This window comes from Lepus europaeus, chromosome 5, assembly GCF_033115175.1.
Source record: "Lepus europaeus isolate LE1 chromosome 5, mLepTim1.pri, whole genome shotgun sequence".
Taxonomy (NCBI): domain Eukaryota; kingdom Metazoa; phylum Chordata; class Mammalia; order Lagomorpha; family Leporidae; genus Lepus; species Lepus europaeus.
In genome coordinates, this window is record NC_084831.1 from 39,454,541 (window position 1) to 39,477,375 (window position 22,835).

General features: G+C 56.9%; 1 protein-coding gene across 1 annotated transcript in view; it reads right to left on the bottom strand.

The window, feature by feature from the left end:
* Window positions 1-22,835, bottom strand: part of TRABD2B (TraB domain containing 2B) — a 208,136-nt gene that overhangs the window by 182,150 nt on the left and 3,151 nt on the right. The window lies entirely within an intron of this gene.

Genomic DNA, 22,835 nt, shown 5'->3' on the forward strand with positions numbered 1-22,835 from the left:
TTCTTTCCCCCAGATGTGCAGTAGGAGCCAGGAGTCAGGAACTCCATCAGGTCTCCCACATGGTGCCAAGTGCTTGAGACATGGCCTGCTCCCTCACGGGGTGCACATTAGCAGGAAGCTAGAATCAGAAGGGGAGCCAGGACTATGCACCACAATATGGGATGCAGGTGTTTGGTAACCCAAAGTCACTCATCACGGGATCACACACACACACACACACACACTCCAAGACACCTTTGGAGTCCCCTGACCCCCTCAGCATGGATGAGCCCCCAGGGCGGATGCTCCAGCAACCATTGTGGGCACAATCTAGGCGTGGGAGGGGGCTGCAGAGTTTCTTTCCCCTGTCTCACTCCTACTTGCACAGCACAAACGAGGGGACTTCAGAAAGCTCACGGAAAACGGATTTCAAGGGTAAGTCTATTTCAGTGCAGAGACTTTTGAAATCCATTTTTGAAATTCATATTACCTTCCAACCTAGTCTGCATTTGCCTCCCACGACGGCTACCTGCTGCAGAATGTGAGCTGTAGGAGAGCCCTGAACACCGTTTTGTCTTGGAGTTGCAATAGCAGCACCAAGGATACACCTGCTATAGAGCAGGCGCTCATAAATACTTAGCTGACTGAACGACAGAAAAACGGCGGCTGATCCAGCAGCCTAAAGAAAGAGGTCAGTCCTGGCACGCATATGGCATGGGGACACTTGTGGCCTCTCCTGTGCACAGTACCCATTTATCACAGCCTGCAAGTGCAACAGCGTCTCCACATCGTTCTCAACCTGTATTTCAGGCAGCCACTACCTTTAGCCCCTCAGGAAAACAGGGAGAGAGCTCAGCTTAGAGATCCTGATCTCGGCCCAGCCTGTTCTCACCGAGGCCCGGAGGGTGTGCGTGCTTCCTTGTTAGTTCCCGATTTCCCGAGTGCGTCTACAGCTGGGGACGGAGGCCTCCTCACCTAGGCGACCCCTCGCAGAGGCCAGTCTCTGGGCTCTCGCCCATACCAGGCAGCTGGGAGCCTCATCTGCATCTCAGCCAGTCGAGTGCTTTGTGCAGAGTGGCCGTTGTCCAAGAGTTCACACTTAGCTCCTCACCTGCAGGCCTCCTGGGAGCGTCACAAGGTCTTGCAGGGGGCCCTGGGACCACCTTTCCCTGGGGCTCTGTGGAGAAGGGACTTGCTCACGAGCACACAGCCAGCGAGGGACAGAGCTGGGGTTTGCACCTAAGCCTTCGGCTGACGAGCTGGTGAGGTCTGTGGTGTGCCGGAAGCCGCACTGGGCTGCCCTCAGCAAGGGCTGCCTCCTGGCTCTGCACCTTGGCCCACACCCAGCCCAGGGACAGCCCTCAGCAGGGGGCAACGACTGCACGGCCGGCAGCCGGCCCCAGTTCCCTGCTCTAAAGGCAAGGGTCAAACACAGCCAGGCTTCACGAACCCAGCGGCCCTGCAGAGCCAGCCCTGGGGGTCAGTGGGAGCACAAGCAGCCGGTTGGGCTCCCAGGGGAAGCCAGCAAGACGGTGAGACCCCAGCGGCCCAGGCATCATGGCTACTAGAGGGAGCAAGCCCTCCCTCAAGGCTATCCTATCCCAGCGCGGGACCCCACTTCTGCTGTGCGTCTCTTGTATTCCAGCCTCACCTCCTCGCCAGCTTCGTCCCTGTGCCAAGCTCCGGGGTGGGTGGGAAGGGCCCCAGGGAGCTCCCCTGGGCTCTGCCAGCCCCAACTCTGGATTCAAGCACTTTACTTACTTTCAGGGCTCAGCTAACGTTGGCAAATGAATGAATGGGTAAACAGGTGAGTTCCCACAGACCTCTATTGTCAAAGTTCTCGTAATCAAACACCTGGAGAGTTTTATTATACATATTTCTCTCAAATGTTTATGAACTACGTACTCTTATATAAAAGGCAGAGTGCTTGGATCTGGGACATAGCTGGGAGGAAAAAAATTGGCAATTTTTCAACAGGTCACTTGTCCTTGTCACTTACCCAATTTAACCATTTTGCATGTACATTCCACAGCTGGGTTTAAACCCCATCTCTCCTATATTCAACAACTTCCTGCTGCTTGTTGGAAAACAGCCAAGCTCCATACACTGACCTGCCAAACCTACACGCCCAGCCTCATCTGCCCTCCCTCATGCCCCCTTTCCCTCCTTTCATTGGCTTATGCTCCAGCCCCTGCCTCGGGTACCCTTCTCACATGTACTGGTCAGCTACTGCTGTATAACAAAGCACCCTGGGCAACAGCAGAGCAAAAGGGAGAGCTGGGGCTAGGCTGGATTTCAGCTGCGTGTCCACCTGGGCTCGGCTCTTCATGTGGATTGGGCTCAGGTCTGCTGTGTTCCCTCCGGGGCAGCAGCTACATGGCGGAGTCTCTTCTCAGGGCAACAGCAGAGCAAAGGGGAGAAAGCCCAACCAAGCAAGCACACCTAAGGCTCGGCTTGCTTCCCACCTGCTGCTGTCTCACTGGGCAAAGCAAGTCACCTGACAGAGGCCAGTGTGCAGGAGCAGGAAGTACACTTTGTCCACGGTGGAGCCACTGCAAGCCACATGGTCAAATCCTACATCACTGGGAGCTGGGGGAGGGGAGCAGCAGGGAGTGAATATTTTTGAACAAACAGCCTAGTCTAACCCATCATCTGTGCCTAAGGAAACTGGGTGCTATGGTAAAAGAAGTCAGGCATGGAGACGAGAGGCCTGGGTTAGAATCACGGCCACAAATCCTACCTTCCGAGAGGCCCAGACGTGACATCTTCCCCAAACACCTCATTCATTCAAGACACAAGCACCAAGAGTCCACGGTGTGCAGGAACCTCATGCCAGACCCAGGGCCAGACTACTGCACAAACCAGCCTGCTCTCCTGGGGGCGGGGACGAAGCTCCTAGGCCTCACAGTGTCAGCTCCCTCGCCTGCCAAGGGGACAGGTAACCTGGCAAAACAGCAGAAACTCGGGGAAGCTGGCCCCGGGTGCAGTTCTGGCATCTCCTTGGAAGTGATCCTTCAGCAACCTGAATGCTGAAAACAATCCACTGCCACGTGGGTTCACCAGAACTCTCGGTGTCCACTCGGCCCAAGCCCCCTCTGTAAGCCAGACAGGTGTCCTCTCCCGATGCCCCACCATAGGTGTTCCGTGTGGGGCCGGCTGAGCAGGACCCGCAGCCTCCTCAAAGGCTTCTCTCCCTCTTTCCTGGAAACAGCCTCGAATGCTGAGGTTTCCACCAAAGCCTTCCCATTCACCCAGAAAGAAAAATGCAGCTAATCAAAGCAATCTGGACTTTTCTTTCCATTCCCACCACCCTCCCCCCCCACCCCAGAGCGAAACCTCCCTAAGTGATTAAATGTTATAATAAGGATTTGGCATATTTACCTTGTCAAAGATTGTGCTCTTGCGGTATCTCATGGAGCACAAATAGAAGAAAGAGCCAACAGCGAGATGGACTGACCAGGAAAGAAAACAGCAAAACCTCAAGATAAGTCAATAACCTCTAATCACACACAGACGGGGCTGAGCGTGGAGCTCGCTGGGCCTTTCCGGCAAAAATCACGCTAATTAAGTAGTTATAAAAATTATTGTTATTATTAGCAGCGTTATTATTATTATAATAAATTAAATACTGGCTAGAAACTCAAAAGTCTTTCTTCGGGATCTGGTTTCCTCCAGTTTTCTTGCACGCTGGTTATATCCGGCCGAGGTTCCCGCGCCCGTGGGAGCCACTGAACTTCAATCGTGGCACTGGAGAGCTTCCAGGCAGCGGGAAAAATCTCCTTGCAGATCACTCCCTTGTTCACTAACACCGTCACGGGCTGCCTGCTCACACGCCCCTCCAGGTCACATGCTGTAACCCCATGCCGCAGTGCAGTGTTGGGGCACAGGGCCCCTGGGAGGCGCCCAGCTCCTGGCAGTGAGGACCCAGGGAAAGGACAGCTGGCTGCCGCCTGGAAGAGGGCCCTCACCAGAACGCCACCGAGCTGGTGCCCTTGTCTCAGAACTGTGAGAGACAAAGGTTTGTCAGGTATACGCCCCAGGCCACGGTACTCTGTCACAGCAGCCCACACTGGAACACCGATTGTGACCCCATGCTGTTCTGTGGGCCACAACCCTACCTCTCCAGCGCTCGCTCTCTGTGACACCCTAGCAGGAACCCTGGCCACATGGCCCCGTCTTCTCCATGTCCTTCAAATGTACACGTGTTTTCATCTCCTCCAAAGATGCCCTCCCGCCACCACATAGGCCTCTAGGCGTCTCCAAGGCCTGGGCCCTCCCTCCCTCGTGGCTAACTCTCCACGTATGGCTGGGTGGCCTGCTGGACACGCCCCCCCACACCTGTCCCTTCACCGTGCTCATGTCTTACCTACTGGCCTAGACAGGGACCACGGCTCGTGGCCAAGACAGCACTGCACAGGAGCTGGTGTTCCGTAAATACCTGCTGACACATGTCACTGCAGCTGGGACAGGAAAAAAATAAATTGCCAGGGGCTGGGCCCTGGGAGAGGCTGGGCAGCCTCCTGCTGGGAGCCCAGCACCAGGGGTCTGAGGCCAGCAGGGGGCAGGAACCCTGGCGGCTGGCAGGTTCCTGACACCCAGGATCAGGATCGCTGGCTGTCCCTTTGCATCTGGCCCTCCAGGAGCATCTGAGTCGACAACAGAGCACTCGCCGATGCCTCCAGCGACAGCATGCAGCTCACAGGTGCTCCCAGTGGCGCTGCCCAGAAATGAGGTTCCAGGGCAGCTTTGTTGACCGACACATGGATTTGTGCTTTTCCCTTCCACACTTGCTCCTCCCCCAGCCTCCCCACTTCAGCCAGTGGCACTGCCACAGGCAAAACATGCAAGTGCCGTCCCAGTCTCCTGCTTTCTCCACGTGCAACCCATCAGATGCTCCAGCCCAACATCAGGGTCAAGCCCATCTCGCTCGCCCCTAGGCCTGAGCCACCACCATCCGCTGCCTGGCCTATTCCAACATCGTGCACAGGGGACTCTCAGCTTCCTACACGCTGATGCCCACAGCCCAGGCAATCGTTCACATTAAAAAGGAAATTAGAACTCTCGCTTCTTCAGACCAATGGCTTCTGATGGCGGAATGAAACCCAGTACCTTCCTGTGGGCCCAGTGAGATCCCCCCACTTCCTCCTTGCTCAACGCCCTGTCACAGCCCTGTGCACACACAGCTCCAGGCACATCCTGTCTCTCGCTTGAACAGGCCTCAGGGCCTTGGCACTGCTCGCAAAGTGCTTTTTCCAGGTATGCGTGGCTGGCTCCTAAGGGCCCCTTCTCCCTGGAGCCCAAGGAAATGAAGCAGCTACTGCCCTCCAGCTCGTACTCCAGCTCCCTGATCCCTCGCCATGCTTCTGCTCCAGCTTTTCTTTACACCCTTGTCATGCCCTAAGAGGACTTACCATTCATTGCTAAGCCCTCGCTAGAGTGAAAGTTCCATGCAGGAAGCAAATGTTCTCTGTTGTGTGTACCAGTCTGTTTCCAGCCTCTGTAACCATGGCCAGCTCACACTCAGCACTGAAAACACAGTTCTCAAGGGGGCGTCATGGTCCACGACGTAGGCAGGCTGCGCTTTCCCAGTGGACAATGTGGAAAGCCGCGGAGGAAGAAGAGCAGCTCGCAGGCCTCAGCCAGGAGACGGAGGTTAACATCAACCCTGACTGGTCACGCTGACCGGTGGCACGGACGCTCACTAGGACAGGACGAGACAGCATTTGCCCTCAGGCTCTCCCTCCCTAAAATAATAATTAGTCTAATGGCATTAAAAATATCCAATTAGTCCCACGGTTGGATAAGTACCTGAGCAGAACTCAAAACCATCAAGGCCATCTCAGAGGGGCAGGGTAAGTCTGAGAAACAGCCATGGCCAGCAGGCGTCAGAGAGGCGACCGTGAGATGTGACAGGAAGCCTGGAGGGGACCCTGCATCAGGTAAAGGACATCAGGGAGAAACCAAGGACCCCTGCACAAAGTGTGGACTGAAGCTCATGTGACAGTGTTGGCTCGTTAACCGTGACAGACGTATCCTACTAACCTAAGATGCTGATAAGATGGGAGGAGTCTTCTCAATACTTCTTAGAATCACGGGCCAGGGGCTCAGTGCAGCAGGTAAGAAGCCACTTGGGATGTGCACACCCCACATCAGAGGGCCTGGTTTGAGTCCCAGCTCTGCTTCTGATCCCAGCTTCCTGCTGCTGCACACCCTGGGAGGCAGCCGGTGACGGCTCAGGTACTTGGACCCCTGCCACCCATGTGGGAGACCCAGAGTCCTGGCTCCTGGCTTCTGCTTGGTCCAGCCTCAGCTGTTGTGGGCATTCTGGGGAGTGAACTAGTGGATGCAAGGTATCTCTCGTCCTCTCCCCTCCTCTTCTCTTCTCTTCCCTCCCTCCCCCACCTCCATAAAATCACTTAATTAAAAATAATTCTAAAACTTAAAAGCCATCTTAAAATGAGCTGCATTTTAAAAACACCATTGTGAGGTGTCTGGATGTCAACAACAAATGCACAGATCTCCCGTGAGCCCAGAGCCCAGGCGGCGGCGAGAAAACATTGTGCCAGGAGGCTAAGCACTGCCTTGGTCACACCGCCTGCCCCGCGGCGGCTTTGCTACCAACACACCTGGAACACTGTCCAGGCAGATGTCCCGCCCATGCCTCCAGGGCCACCAGTGGCTCTAAATGAGGAGAGTTTGAGCCGATGACAGACATAACAAATCCTCCCACACCCACCTCTGTGGATGAATCATGGTTGCCCACTACTCTCCAGTCCCTCCAGCCACAAGCACTGCCGAGAGCCTACTGGGTGCCAAGCCCCAAAGAGCAAACACAAGCTGTGATAACACAGGACCCGTCCCTGCAGTCTGGCGGTGCGGGGCGGGCTAGCAGTGGTACAGACATCCAGAGACAGGTCGCGGGAGCTGGGGCTCCTGCAGGAAGGGCCAGGCTGGACTCAGGGCAGGGGACAGGATTTGGAGAGGCAGGAGAAAGGGGAGAGGGCACCCCAGGTGTCTGGCACCAGCTACAGGGAGTGGTCTGATTAGAGCTTTGGGGCCCTCAGGGGGTTGCTGGAAGAGGAAGTTGATTAAGTTGGGCAGGGGCCAGAGAGAAAGGGGCTTGAAACCATTCCAGACCCAGGAATCAACACCTCCTCCGGGGAGCCTTCCCTAAATACCTTAGCCATGAGCGAGCAAGTTCCTTCTTCTCTCCTGGCACCTGGACTTCACTCAGGCCCCTTTCATGGGCTGTCTGGGTTCTGGGCCCCTCTCCCCTACCCACCTGGAAGCCGCCTGGGAGCAAGATCTTCCCTGCCCATCTCAGCCTGCTCTCTAGGTCCTGCACAGAAGCACAGCTCAAAGAAGCATCTGGGGAATGAATACAACAGGGACTGAGAGAGTGGATTATGATCTAAGAGGCCAATGCCGGGACTTTACCCCTTACACACCAGGGAGGCCTGCAAGATTTGCAGGAAAATGCACAGTCAAAACCTTTCCTGTTATCTCCCAACCCCTTCTCCATTTACCCCTCACTGACTTCTCAGGAATGATTTGTGCACCTGTTTCCTGTCTGTCACCTCTCAGTGATGCCACAAACACCGACCGATCCCCTGCTACGTGGCAGGCATGCGCAGGTGCCGAGGACACAAACACCTCTACTCTCAGGGAGCTGATGTCAGTGAGGGGATGCAGAGCACCAAGTTAGTAAACCGTCCACAATGCCCATGGTGACAGGCGCAGGGAAAGACGAAGGCAGGAGAGAGGACAGCACGTTTAAAGGAAGGCTTTTTTTTTAAAAGATGTATTTATTTATTTATTTATTTATTTATTTATTTATTTATTTAAAAGGCAGAGTTACAGAGACAGAAAGAGATCTTTCATCCACTAGCTCACTCCCCAAATGGCCGCAATCACCAGGCTAGGCCAGGCCGGAGCCAGGAGCCAGAAGCCTCCTCTGGGTCTCCCACGCAGGTGCAGGGTCCCAAAGACCTGGGTATTCTCTGCTGCTTTCCCAGGTACATGAGCAGGGAGCTGGATGGGAAATGGAGCAGCCAGGACTTGAACCAGTGCCTATATGGGATGTCAATGCTACAGGTCATGGCTTTAACCCTGTGTTAAACCCCTCCAGGGTTTGTAATTTTAAACAGGGTGGTCATGGGAACCACCTTAGAGCATCTGAAGGAGGTAGAGGCAGGACATTTTTCTTTCTTAAAATTTTATTTACTTATTTCAAATGCAAAGAGAGAGACAGACAGGCAGACAGAGAAAGAAAGACCTCCCATCTCCTAGTTCACATCCCAAGTGCCCCCAGCAGCCGGAGCTGTTGCCAGGAGCTGGGCCAGGCCAAAACCAGGTGCTCAGAACTTAATCAGGGTCTCTCCCACGGGTGGCAGGGGCCCACGTATTGGGCCATCACCTGCTGCATGCAGGAAGCTGGAGTCAGAACTCAAATCTAGGCACTCTGATAGGGTTGCAGGCAGGCGTCCCACTACGCCACCCACCACCCAGGAACATTTGTCTTTTGTCGCGCCTAGGACCTGGAGCAGTCCTGAGCATGCAGCAGGCACAGACGAATAAACCAATGAGCACCCGAGGGTTTTTAATGACATTTCTCGTTTAGAGATCACTGTAGATGCAATACACTGTGTGCTCTTCACCCAGGCCCTTCCTGCCCCGTGCCAGCCACCGCCACAGTAGCATCCCACATAATGACAGCACAACATCCAAGCCAGGAAGCTGCCGTGGACACAGTGCTCCATGGGGGCTCCCGTTCCATCAGCTGTACACCCCCCCCCCACTGTGCGTCCGTGTCCTGCAGTCCAGGGTGGAAGCAGAGCAGGCGAACTGGATCCCCAGTCAACAAGCAGGCTGAGCATGGCTCACATACCTGAGCCTCATTGGCCCTGGCAACCATGCCCACAAGGCAGGGACGGCTGTCCTCATTCCACTGTGAAAACGGAGCAGTGTGGAGGGGACATCACACAGTAGATAGAGAAACCAGAACCCCAACCCCAACCATCCAGCTCTCCCGAACACGAGAGTGACCTGGAAAAGCGAATCTGCGGAATCAGGAACCAAGAGGAGGGGAGGGTTCCAGGAGACACGGTGGGGGAGATGAGGCTGGAGTTGATGAGGATGCCTCTGGGGCCATCATTTAGGGAGAGCAGGTGCATCATGCACGGGAAAGGAGAGGCAGACGGGGAGGGAGACATCCCAGTCCAGCCCCGGCTTCAGATGCGATCACAGGCTACGCACATCTCCGGGGTTCATGCTTCTCATCGGTACGGGGCTGGGATTGGCCAGCTCTCCCCCTGCGCCATCACTCTGCACTGATGTTCGCATGACCCCCGCCCCAGCCCCAACAGCACACATGCTGAAACTCAAGCTTGATGCGATCAGGAGGTGAGTCTTGGTTCAGGACAGAGGGCCTGAAGGAATGAGCTCAGTGTCCTAACAAGGGGCAGGGGAGGCCAGGGCTCTCGGAGAAAAAGGTGCCAGCCATGAGACAGAAGCAGGTCCTCACCAGACCCCGCATATGCCGGGGGACTTGATCTTGGGTTTCCCAGGCTCCAGAGCTGTGAGCAATAAATCGCTATTGTGTACGAGCCATCCAGGCTATGGTATTTTGTCATCAAAGCTTGACTGGGCTAGGACAGCCACCCCGGGCGACTGTAAGGCTGAGGAGTGATGGAGAGGCAGCCTCTTTGCAAAGCACTGCCAAACCCAGATACAAGGCAACCCAACAGCCAGCCTGCCTGCGGTCGTCCCCTGAGAACGGCTGGCCGGCCTTCCCAAAGACGAAAACGCAGAACTGAGGTCAGCTCACACGGAGACTCTCGCTCTGTTTACATGAGACAGAGAGTGTGTGTTCCTATTAAATGCCTTTGCATCCCGGTGCAGATGAGAGACCCAGGTCTGTTTATGGCTTTGGAGACTGACTTTTCTCATACACAGATCGGCTCGGGCCCCGTCAGAGCGGACGCCACCCCGCGTCCAGGCTCCTCCCCGCTGCCCCACACATGGTTTGAATTTATTGGTTTTAGCAGCTTTCATTTATATTGTGTGAGGATAGTGGAATGACCAGCAAACAGAAGCTCTGATCCGTGCCCTGGAAAAAACACAGAAGCACGAGGAAGGAGGCTGTAGGCAGGGCTGGGACTATCTCTGCCATCTAAGGGGAAGCAGCTCCCCACCCCCCATCGGTGGCCTGGCAGAAGCCTTAGGGGCCCTTCCAGAAAGAGCCATCAATGGAATGCCACAGATTCCCCCCAGGAGCCGTGGGAGCACAAGGGTGAGAAGCTGTCAGTGCTCACAGCTACCCAAGGCCGAAACGCCGGGTGCTGCAGGGCGCGGGCAGGTGGCAGCCCAGATGTTCCACTTCCTGGAACCGAATGCTGGGGAATCTGGGACAATGGGGTGGTGCGGCTGGGGACTCTGAGCTTCCACCTAGGCACCCAGGTCAGGGTGTGCAGACGTGGCCGACAACCTTAGAGCCACACGCAGAAGGCTGAGTGTGTGCTGGGAGCAAGCCCCAGGGAGCCCCGCACTCATCAGATGAGGTCCCTACCCTGGAAGAACCTCCCAGCCTAATGGAGGCGACAGACAGACAGGGAGACACAGAAAAGGCAATAAAGTTGACAATGCTGCTTGCCCGTGAGGTGCAGGTTCAAGCGAGCTCGGAAAGGCTGTGCAGCAGCAGGTGTGTGGTGCGGTTCACCAAACCACCTCACAGCCACTGGGGGGCTCCAGTGAGGGGCGGGCCTGCCCTGGCTCGGGGTGCTGGACCCCCAACCCAGCGCTCCCACCTGTTCAGAGCAGCCTCACCAGGGACCCCTCCAACAGGTTCCGTGAGATGGTGGTCACATGGTCCCACAGCAGCTAGGACAGAAATGGTGCTGAGAGGTCTGGCTCCCTCCCAAGAGGCCCTGGAACGTCGACCATGGCTGCTTTCATCAGCCCCTTTTGCAGTTTCGTTTCTAAGGGCAAACCCCTCCTGCGGTCCTGCTGTGAGAGCTGGGAACCCCTGTCTTCTGGAGCATCCCGAAACTGCTGGATGAAGGGCAGACCCTCAGAAGGGCAGCTCCATCCTCAGGAATGTCCAGGTGAGCCCGGGTGCGGTGTCCCCATGTGACCAACAAGTGATCCTGGGTGTGACCCGTCTGTCCAACGAGTGATCCATATGAGTAAAGAGTGAGCCAGTGTGACCAAGTGAAGTTCGTATGACCAAGAAGTGATCCGGTCTGACCAAGTAGTCCTATGTGACCAATGAGTGTTCCCCTGTGACCACAGAGTAGATGAGTATGTAAGCCACAAGAAATGCTGAACTGTGGAACACAGAGGTGGGGGACAGCAGCCACCTGGGGCACCGGGGAGCAAGTGTGACCTTGCTCACGTGGCTATGAGCATTCTGTGATGCGCCCTGAGTGCTTCTATGACTGAGTGCCCGGTCTCCCTATGCCTCTGCTAGTGTTCTCCACAGTGAGAGGCGCTGTTCCCTGAACCCGGGGAGCTTGTGCTCCGGGGCTGTGACACCAAGGCCAAGTCAGGTACCAAGGAGGGAGGCCTGGCACTGTCTATGGTCGCACACTCGCAACAGCAAGGCTAACCCTGACGGCGAGGATGTAGGCCACTCACTCCCCTGATGGCATTCCCAGGGGGCTCAGGTGACCCAAGCCTATACAAAGCCCCAGCTGCCATGGGCACAAGGGGTTCAGGACCCAGCAGGGACACCACGGACCAATGGACAGGTGGCAAACAGAGCGGGGAGTCCCAGGGCTGGGGGGCCTGGGGGATGACAACCACAGACTGCCATCGAGACTGACAGCTGTCACCCACTGGCCGTCATCCAGCTGCACAGCCTGCAGCCGGCCCTGCCCCCAGGCTCCCCAGCAGCCTCCCTCCCCCACCCCAGCTCCTGGCAAAGGCAGTCCCTGGCTGTCTCGTTCCAGAGCTGCAGTCTTCCCAGGAAGGTCGTTCGGAAGCCTGCGTCCCCTGCCCTGTCACCTCCAAACCTCTTAGTCCGTACCTCTCATCCCAGCAGAGGTGCACCCCTCCTCTGGGTCACTCCCCGCTCTTCCTAACACTCAGGGTTGCAGAACGCGAGCCCTGCACCAAACCTCTGCACTGAGACGCGGATCGTCCTCTTGGTGCCTGTGGGCCCCGGGGAAGTGGCTGACCTCCCTGAGCCTCCGTCTCCTCTTGTGTGAAATGTATGCGAGACTGCTGCGCAGAAGTGCCTGGAAGGGCTCAGAGGGCTGGGTGTTGGGACATAGCGGGTTAAGATAGCTAACACCCACATCCCGTATCAGACAGCTGATTCGAGACCCAGCTGCTCTGCTTCAAATCCCACTTCCTGCCCATGTGCCTTGGAGGCAGTGGAAATGCTTGGGCCCTGGGCCCCCCACGTGGGAGACCTGCATGAAGGTCTTGCTCCTGGCTTCAGCCTGATCCAGCCTTGGTTGTCATGGCCTTGGGAAATGAACCAGTGGATGGAAGATTTGTCTGTCCATCTGTCTGTCTGTCCCTCTCTGTTCTGCCTTTCCGGTGCGTGAAAATAATAAGCTTTTTTTAAAAGCCCCCACCAGCCCCACTGTCAGCTCTGAACCTCTCTCCCGACACGGCGTCACTTCCAGCAGAGCTGGTCAGAGGAGTGAATGAGTTCATGAAAGGAATTCATGAAGGTGCAGTGCATATTTTCAGACAGAAAAGGAGAGAAACACAGGAGCACTCGGGGCTACCAGGAGTGCACGCCGCTTGGCTGACCAAGGCCTCCCCAAGCTTCAGGCAGCTCGAATGTCCCCATAACAGAGCTGCTGCTGCCAGCACCCACCCTGTGTGGCCGAGGAGGAAGAGGATGCTTTGGGAATGGAGAGGCCCCAGTCGTGGCTCTAACCCATGGCTGAGTCAGGCTCCAGCTGGGGGCCCCATCCCTCCTTTTGCTACATCCGCACTCTGGGAACAGCGCAGGAGCAGCGTGGGGAAGCCCACGCAGAAGGAGCACAGTGAGACAGCGCACAGCGCAGATGGTCAGGAAAAGCTGACCACGCTCTGGGTGTGGTCGGACCACACAGCTCCCATGAGGCCCACAACCACCCCTCCCTGCTGCACATGCGAGGCAAAGGAATCAAAAGCCATGTTTTCTATGGGATGGGCTTCATGAACTCGGGACTCAGACCGCACACGGGCCAGTAACAATAGTTACAGTGACTGCTACTCAACCCCCAGCCCCCGAGTTGACACGCGGAGCCCGTTACCATGCACCAGGCGCTGCTGGGCTGTGTGACTCACTGAGGCCTCACAACCACGACATGGGGTGAGCGCTCCTGTGAGCCCCATCCCTCCAGACATGGAAACAGAGCTGAGCCACCCGGCCCAAACGGGAGAGCCGGAATTGCAACTCCAGCCCAGCTCTTTCTTAAAGCATCAAAAGGTCTGCACTGAAGTCCCGGCTCCGTCATTTTGCACAAACGACTTGGCCTCCATGTCCTCAAAATGGGGAAAACAATACTTTACCGTTCAGGATTGCTTTAGGAATTTACCTTGATAAACGTGAGGTCCAGCAAGAACAGGCACAGAGTAGCTGTGGGTGTCTTGGGGGACAGATAGGAAAGGGATAAAGCCAACAGAGGGAGGGGGAGCGAGGAGGAAGAGGAAGGCTTTGTCTGTGCACCCTCCACATCGGCAGTCTCCTCAATCCTAGAACCACCCGTCCCCTCCAGCTCTAGGGGCCCCAATCCTTTTTAACCTGCAAGGCCAAGGCTCTCCCTCAATGCCGCCTCCATCAGGAAGACCACGTGCCTTTCTTACCATCCTCCCTGCACACCACACCAATGGAGGCAGGAAGAGATAAAATCACCTGCAGGCCTTGGCATGGCTGGCTCCAGAGTGCCAGGCCCACGCACCGCCACCGCATGGCTACCATCGACGTCCAGGGTGCCTCGGTTTACCCATCCCGTGACCATCCACAGCTCCTCCAGCTGTATCTTAGCCCCGGGGACAGAGCTGAAGCTCAAAAGTGCCCAACAAGAAGTGGATGCCACCCTCACCTGCTGGAGTCAGCAGGGCCACCGGAAGTCCCGACTCCTGACACCCTGTGGGACAGCAAACCCCGCCCCTTTCTGAGCTCAATAATCATACTGGCGAGAAAAGGAAGGGCCAAGCAGCAGCCGCCCCGCTTTGTGGAGTCCTCCTTGTGGAGGGACAGGAGGCAACCTGCTAGCACAAGCTGAGGGGCTCTGGAAATTGCCAAGGGCAATGCAAGTGGCTGGGATCCTCACTGCCAATGTCTCAGCTCAAGGCCAAGCAGCTCAGGAAAGGGAAACCATGTGAACCAGGCCGGACACACGAGCCAGAGAGATTGTCCAAAAGGCTTTCTCTCTCTGTATCTTTCTTTCTAAAACAAGGCTTTCCAGTGCAACCCAGGGCTTAAATTACCACCAGCCTGGCGGTGCATTAAGTCCCCAGGAGATAACACTGGCCAGGAAACTTTAAATAATCTGACGGAGGAAGGAGGTAAATCCTTTAAACAGAGGACAACGGAGGGCAAAAAAAGCCGCCCAAGCCTTTCATCTTTGCGCCCCGGCTTCCCGGGGCAGGGCTGGCCGCGTGCCCAACTACTGCCTCCGGCGCAGGAGTGCGGATGCGGTTCACCCCAACGTGCCAGCTCCTCGCGGGACCCCGGGGGGTCGCAGCCGCCGCCTTCACTGCTCCTGCCCAGAACCGGCACTTGCATGCGCGTGCGCGGAAGCCAGCGAAGCCCAAGGACACAGCAGCATGCCGCCCCTCCCTTGCCTGGAGATGGGCATGGTGGGGTGCCCTGCCTGGAGGGGCTTCAGAGGACCTCGCAGTGAGGGGCGGAACTCACTCGCACACTGCCCCCAGGTGCAACACTCACGCTCTGGCCTCTTGCATAGGCACCTGAAGTGCCCTGAGCCCAGAAGCCCACAGCCTTGGCCCAGTTAACATTCCACTCCCTCCACCTAGGCTCCAGCTTGGCTTCCTCCAGGCTGCCTTCCAGATGCCCAGCTTGGATCTCCAGAGGAGCCGCTCTCCTGTAACACACCATACATGGCGCACACGGGCCACCGTGGCTCTCACCGTGCCGGCTCCCTGTCCTACCAGGCGAGGAAGCATGCGGCCATACCACCTTGTCCTTGGTCACTCCCACACATACCCCACACATACCCCACGTCTGACACACAGTAAGAACAAAAACAAACAAAAACTTTAAAAATCGTACAATGACCATACTTAAAAACGAAAATAACTGTGAACTGGAAGCCACTGAGTACTGAATGCTTTACACGACGCATTCTCATTGCAATCCCCTGATGCCGACAGGTAGGGAAACCGAGGCCCAGGCAGGCTACGTACCCAGCCAAGGTGACGTACGCTCCTAAATAAGCACTGACTCCGGGCTCTGGGCATGTGCCCGGACGCCTTCCAGGGCGGGGAGCCCTGAGCTGAGTCTGCAGCAAGATGTGTGGATGTATTCAAAGACTGATTCTGGGCTCAAAAGGCAGACCTGGTCTAGGAGGTTCCTCTAAATAAGGGAGCGGGGGAAGGAGCTCTGTACAGAGCACGTAAGCTCACAAGGTAAGGCAAGCGCAGTGCTTGCTCCTGCCCTGACCCAGCGGGCAGGAAAGGCAGAATTGTATGAAGGGGACAGAGTCTCCACGTGCACTCACAGCAGGGGAACGCGGGCACTGGCTGCAGGGGGGAGGGTGGGTGGTCAGGTGGGCTCTGCGCACCGGCAGGAAGCCACCTGGCCTGACTGAAGGGAGGGGGCTCACAGAATCCAGCAGAGGGGGCAAACGAAGAGACTGTGCGTGACCTAGGGCTCTGGGCTGTCACTCAGCGAGGGCCCCAGGGTCCGAGCTTTGACAGACCTCTTCTCGTGACCTCCTGTCCTTCCCAAACACGGTGCTAAAATCCAAGCATGTGGCTGCACCTACACTGCCACTGCGGGGTGATAATCCGGTGGCAGTGCGATCTGGTGGGCGTGGCCACAGAGCAGCATTTGTTCAAAGAGCACGTGGACCGCCCTCAGGGGCCCTTCCCACGTCTGAGCAGTGAGTCAGCCAGACAAGAGAAAGCAGGCAGGCTTGGAGGTGCAGGGAACAGCATAAGCCAAGGCACGGAGGCAGGACCAAGGCGTGGATGGGAGAGGGAGGAGGGAAGATGGCGCAGCTCGGCATCCCTGGAGAGCAGAGGCCAAGAGAGAGCAAGTGAAGGCTCCAGTTGGGGGGTGGGGGCCCGGGGCCTTCGCTTGTACGTAAGAGATGAAGAAAACAACACAACTCCCCTGGACAGACAGGGACCCACCCAACGGTCCCCTGGGTGTCACAAATGGGCCCCTATAGCAGCCTCAGGCGGCAAGTCTGAGGCCAAGACAGGCTCCCCTTTCAGCATCCAGAAATGCCAACACCCCAACCACGGAATACGCCACAAAGCCCCAACCACGGGATTCGCCACAAAGCCCCAACTTTAGGACTGGAGCACATTCAGTCTAATTTTGTAATCAGCTGTGAGCGCATTTAGAGCTAGGGTAGAACCAGGAAAGAAAGACTGCCTAAGTAATAATTACAAAGTCAAGTATATAAGTGCTTAAAGAATGTCATAAATTGCCATGAAGAATTCCACGGAGGGGAAAACTATGCGTGGCTAGGCCATTAGGGAAAGCTTTGAACCTAGTCTTCCAGAGCAGATTAGATCTGGGAACATTCTAGGAAGACTTCCTGGAGGAGGTAGGGCTTGGAGCTGATTTTCTAAGGTCTCCGAATTCAGAAGCAGAAGAGAAAAGGAGGAAATTCCTGGAGAGGGAGGGGCCCAGCCAGGCAGTGGCATTTCCAAGATCCGGGCAACAGTGTGGTATCGGGATACCCGGCCCAGACACAGCCTGCAGATCCTGGAGGAGCGAGCAGCTCGGCGAGACGGCTGGGCAGCCGCCGAGCCAAGCTGAAGGCTGGGCCAGTGGCCGCCTGTGGATTAAGTGGGCAGACAGAGAGCCAGTGATGGGAGATAAAAGGGAGCGAAGTGGATACGAGGTAGAAGCAAAGTCAAGGTTGGGGGGGGGGAGCGTCAGCAGGGCTGGCAGGAGGCAGCGGCGGTGGCCGCCTTCCATTTCCTCCCGGGGAAGCCGCATCACCAGGCGACCTCCTCTTGGCTTGCAGAGATGTCCAAATGGGAACCATTAACACAGGCACGCTCCCATTTTTATCTCCATCAGAAAGCGCTTTGCTGGGCAGGCTTTCCGTCTTTGGCCTGGGACGAGAGAGCTGGTGGGGATGGGAAGGAGGGCCGACAGGTCTGTGGATGGGGCTCCCAGGGATCCCTGAGAAGGGGCCCCTGCCTAAGAGCTGAAAATTCTTCAAAGCGCAGAAGCCAGGATTTCGCGACGTGAGGATTCCCCAGGTCTGCTGTTCTGCTGTCTCTTGGGCCGGAGGCCGGGTGCTGCTGGGAGGGTCTCTAGGCCTCAAGTCTCCCTACTGGAGACTCCAGGATGCCCCGGCTTCCTGGCCACCTCTGGCCTCAGGGACTCATTCTCTGACCTAGGTCCCAGGGCACTCTGTGCGCCTGTTTCTAAGTGTGTTTTTCCCCTGCCTCCAGAAACGACCTCAGGTGTTCAGGAGTGGACTAAGCAGGTGATGGAGAGGGGCGGACAGAGCCTGCCAGGCCAGCAGGGCCTCCTTCCAGACATCCATCTGGACACAGAAGGGCTCACCCGAGGGACTTCCATGGGGTGTGGCAGAGGGTGCTGGGTGGGAGACCCTGCGGTGGGAGGAGCAGGAAGACACTCTCAGCACAGTCTCCGTGCCCAGTTCGCTCCCTGCCACCTGGAGTGGGCACACAGATCTGCTGGCAGGCCACGGGGTAGGGTCTAACGCTGTGGACACGGAGTGCCGCGGGCTGGGACAAGGGTGCAGGGCTCAGAGATGCCCACTCTTGGAGGACAGGAAATCAGAGAAGCAGGCCCAGAGATGGCAGGGAGTGACGGGAAGGGAAGGCAGGAGAACAGAAAACCAGGACACAGGACACAGGACAGACTGGTGTCAGTGCCCACTGCTGTAACACAGGACGAGCAACACCCCCCTCCCGGGCTCGCAGGTACCACTGGTGCAGGCTCAGGTAGTGAACCCTGCAGATCCGGCCTTGGCATGACTCAAGAAGGTGCTCTGCTTGAATGAGCAAGGAAGCGAGTGCGGGAGAGGGCTCGGAGTGGAGGGGAGGATCCGGGCTGGGCAGGGGTCCAGCAGACGATGCCACCCAGGGCTGGGGCTGTGTGCACCGGCAGGCTCTCTCACGGGAACCAACAGGCTTCCAGACAAGTCGGTGGCAGCAGGGGCCCGACGGGGCCAAACCTGCAAGCTCAGCCCAGCACTGGCTACGTTAGGCTCCACATCCCAGGGCAGGTCGGCTCAGGCCATCCAAGACGTGGGGACTGAAGCGGAGAGGCCCAGACACCAGAGCAGGGCTGATGCTGGCCCAGAGACGGGAGAGGACAGGCCAAAGTCCCAGGCAAGGCAGTGGCGAGGTGCGGGTGGGTGGCGGCTCTGAATCTGAACTTCCCACATAGTAGCAGGCACTCGGCCTCTGGAGGTGATTAGGTCACGAGGGTGGAGCCCTCCTAAGGGCCTCGGTAGCCTGGGTTCCGTGGCAACTACGTGAGGACACACAGACGGAAGTGGCCCTCACCACCCGGACCTGCTGGCGCCCTGACCTTTCCCTCGCCAGCCTCCAGGGCTGCCAGAAGTGCGTTGTGGCCGGCGCCGTGGCTTAACAGGCTAATCCTCCACCTTGCGGTGCCGGCACACCGGGTTCTAGTCCCGGTCGGGGCGCCGGATTCTATCCCGGTTGCCCCTCTTCCAGGCCAGCTCTCTGCTATGGCCAGGGAAGGCTGTGGAGGATGGCCCAAGTCCTTGGGCCCTGCACCCGCATGGGAGACCAGGAGAAGCACCTGGCTCCTGGCTTCGGATCAGCGCGATGCGCTGGCCACAGCGGCCATTGGAGGGTGAACCAACGGCAAAAAGGAAGACCTTTCTCTCTGTTTCTCTCTCTCACTATCCATTCTGCCTGTCAAAAAAAAAAAAGAAATGCGTTGTTTATGAGCCCCCAACCCTGGCATAAGGTACGCAGTGGCTGCTGCCCATGCAGACAACCCACGTGACGACTCAGACATTTTGTGTCCTCAGAGAAGGACGCGGAGCATCTAAGAGGGACCTCCCACCGCGGCTTTGCCGACTCACTTCCTACACTCACCAGTGCTCCACAGGGGACAGGCTGGGCTCTGGCCGCTTGGCCATTCATCCATTCAGTCACTCTCCAAATATTTACCGGTGGTCCTTGGCATCAGGGCACAGGAGCTCCGTGCACAGGCAAGGAGACCGGTCTTTCTTCCGCTGTGCAGGCTTGGCCTGGACGGGGCAGGGGCCGTCTTCACAGCGGTCCCTTGCAAAGCCGGGGACGCACTCCAGCGGGGAGCTCCGATTTTAGAATTACCTTGAGATCTGACTTAGAAGTTAGGGAGAGGCCGGCGCCGTGGCTTAACAGGCTAATCCTCCGCCTTGCGGCGCCGGCACACCGGGTTCTAGTCCCAGTCGGGGCGCCGGATTCTATCCCGGTTGCCCTTCTTCCAGGCCAGCTCTCTGCTATGGCCCGGGAAGGCAGTGGAGGATGGCCCAAGTGCTTGGGCCCTGCACCCGCATGGGAGACCAGAAGAAGCACCTGGCTCCTGGCTTCGGATCAGCGCGATGCGCCGACGGCAGCGGCCATTGGAGGGTGAACCAACGGCAAAAAGGAAGACCTTTCTCTCTGTCTCTCTCTCACTATCCACTCTGCCTGTCCAAAAAAAAAAAAAAAAGAAGTTAGGGAGAAAATCCGTCTCAGCACTTTTCAGTGTTCGCGTTCTCTCTATTCTCTACTGTCTGTTAGCAAGAAAGGATCCCCCGTCCTCCAACACACACACCATTCACCAGAGAGTGCCATCTGACTATTAAAAACAGAAAGCAGTTTCCAGCTCAGACACCTGAGTTGGAATCCTGAGTCCACTTGGCCCAACTGTGTCACGCTGGCTGTGACAGTCGACTCGGCAGTCCCTCCAGGAGGAGGGCAGCGCCAGGAGCGAAGATAAACCACGAATGGTGACATGGTTTTCGATCACTAGGGAGGGGCCTGCAGAATTTCACAGGCTGTTGGACACCTGTGGCAGGCCTGGTGTTCAGCCCCCAAGCACGCAGGCACACACACACACATCCTGGCCTGGTGTTCAGCCCCCGAGCATGCACGCACACATACACACACACACACACACCTGGGATGCGTCGGCGCAGTGTGTTTGTCAAAGCACGCACGACAAAGCATGCAATGGCAGGGTCCTCGTCTTCTTATCAGACCTCAGAGAACCTCCTGGCTTGGGGGCTCCTCAGCCACGGTCCTCGGCACAGAGTGGGTCAGGGAAGGAGAGGTCTGGCTCCTGGAGGGAGAGGTAGAGGCAGCCGGAGGGGCAGCAGGCTGAGCCGATGGAAATCTGCTTAGGCCAAGATGGTGCTAAGATCCACATGCCAGGCTCAGGTGTGCTCAGGTGCCTAAGGGTGAGGCTCAGCCCACCTCTTAATATGCCAGCTTCACTTTGTTTGGTAAAAGATGGACCGCAGATACGGCTGCAGAGGCAAGGCTGCTGCTCGTCCCACTGCTCCTCCCTCCCTCGGCCCTGCCACAGCCCGTGCTCTGCCAGGCACGGAACCCACGTGGAGGTGGTCATCTTACCGGCCCCACCCTATCCAACGTCCCCGGCACGTGACCAGCTCAACCTGGAAAGTCGGGAAGCACTGCCCCGCTGGGTAGAGTCTATGGCTTCAGTGCTGGGGCTGGGCCTCAAACCTGCCCACCAGTCTCCTGTCTTCTGTCCGTCTGCAAAGCTGAGCTAGCTACGGCACGTCAGAGAAACCTCTGGGCAGGCCTGCACCATCCCCACTCCCACAGCATAGTCAAAGGAAGTAATTTCTCTACAAGTGCCATATCTCCCAGAAACAATGCTTAAGCCCTCAAGTCCTCAATGGGAGGCAGAGACAGAAGAAAGAATTAAAGGAAGAAGACAGGCAGATAGCAGAAGCCTAGAGAGAGGGGAAACAGCCCAGGGCGGCAGGAAGAGCACCCCTTCCCAGAGAGTCAGGCCCACGACGCTCCGGTCCCTGGCAGCCATGTGACCTTGGGCGAGTCATTCGACCTTTCTGGGTGCCCAGCTAAGAAAACCATGGGGATGCTGAGAGCGTTTGCCGAAATGGAAAAGCATGTGGAGCCTCCTGGAGGGCGCGTGGCACGTGGAAGTGATTAGAATCATTCTATGGAATGTCAGGGCTGGAAGGGGCTGGAGAGATGACCTAATGCTAGTGTCTCATTTCACAGACGGAGACGGCAGCGCCCACAGAAGAGAACTGACTTGTCCAAGGTCACATGGCAGAGCCACAGTGATGCTGGATCTAGAACCTTCCATTCGCACCTTTGCTTTATTTTGAAATCAAAGACCAAAACCTATCAATAGACCCGATCTTTCCAGCCATGCAAGGTAGGGGAAGCTTTTTCAATGCCTTCTCCAGCGCACGGACTCCCCAAACCACAGCTTGCTTTCTCCACTTAGTGAGCAAAAGTGTGGTATTTTTGTCCAGGAACAACAACAACAACAAAAAAAAAAACTATATAAATTTTAAAAACACCCAAATTAACACAAACAACACAAAAAGTCACTCATCTTAGCTTTCTTTTGCACACCTTCTTCTCTCACTCCCCCCCCCACAAATATTTTGCAATAACAGTAATGCTGCAAGGAAAGAAAAAATAAAAATCTGATGCACTTAACAGATATTTTGGTACAATAATGCATCACAGATGTTCCTATCAAGCCGTGCACGCGCACATGCAATTTTACTGAGAAGGCTGCTGTTGCATTTCTGGCTGTGGACTGTGGGCTCCCTAACGCCCCATCTGCCCGGCCTCCGGAACCTGGGCCCTCCCAGTTCACCCAAGGCTGCCCAAGGCGGAGGAGGAGGGATTTCATCACCTCCGTCCAAAATGATAACAGGACAAGTTGGCGCGGCTGGATGCTGCGGCAGGTGGTGAAGCGTTGTGGATTAGGGAACCAAGAGCCCTGTCTTCTTTTGTTCCAGGCTTGCTTTCTGCAGCCCTTTCGAGAAGCCAGACCCAAGAACAGCCTGCAAAGTGGGTCCGGGCTGGTGAGGGGGTGGGCGCCGTGAGGACACAGACACTGGCGTCTGTTTGATCTTCAGACATGGGCTTTGGGGACTGTCAGCAGGCTCCCGGCCCCGATGGATGGCTCTTGGGAACTTCTCGGAAAACACAGCCTCACGCGCACTTCCCAGCCTTCCAAGCCCCCAAAGCCCTCGCGCATCGCTTCCAGGCCCCGAAGAGGGAGAGCTGTGCGGTTCTAAGAGAGGCAGGTGAAGGCCAGAGGTCCCGGGTCCCTTCCACACGCTGGGGGCGTCCTCGGGGTTCCTATAAGGAGGGTGTGCCGAGATGGGCGGCGAGCGCCAGGGGGCCGGCACAGATGCTATGAGCTCTGGAGGCCGGCAAGGGAGAAGTCACTTCAGAGGGAGAAGCCGCTCTGTTCAGAGGAATCCGCACAGGGCCAGCGAATATTCGGATCCTCCCCCGTGGAGCAGGAGTCAGGCGTCCTCAGAGCCCCGCGGGGCGTGACTAACTGCCCAGTTCTCCTGCCACTGGGGCCCTCTGGGGACGGACTCCACAATTATGGGAGAGCCAGCGGGAGAACCGACAAACATGCCTTTCATTTGGCCGGCAAATCAATCCGGCTTCTTCCCTCCCCGGGGACCATATTGCATTTC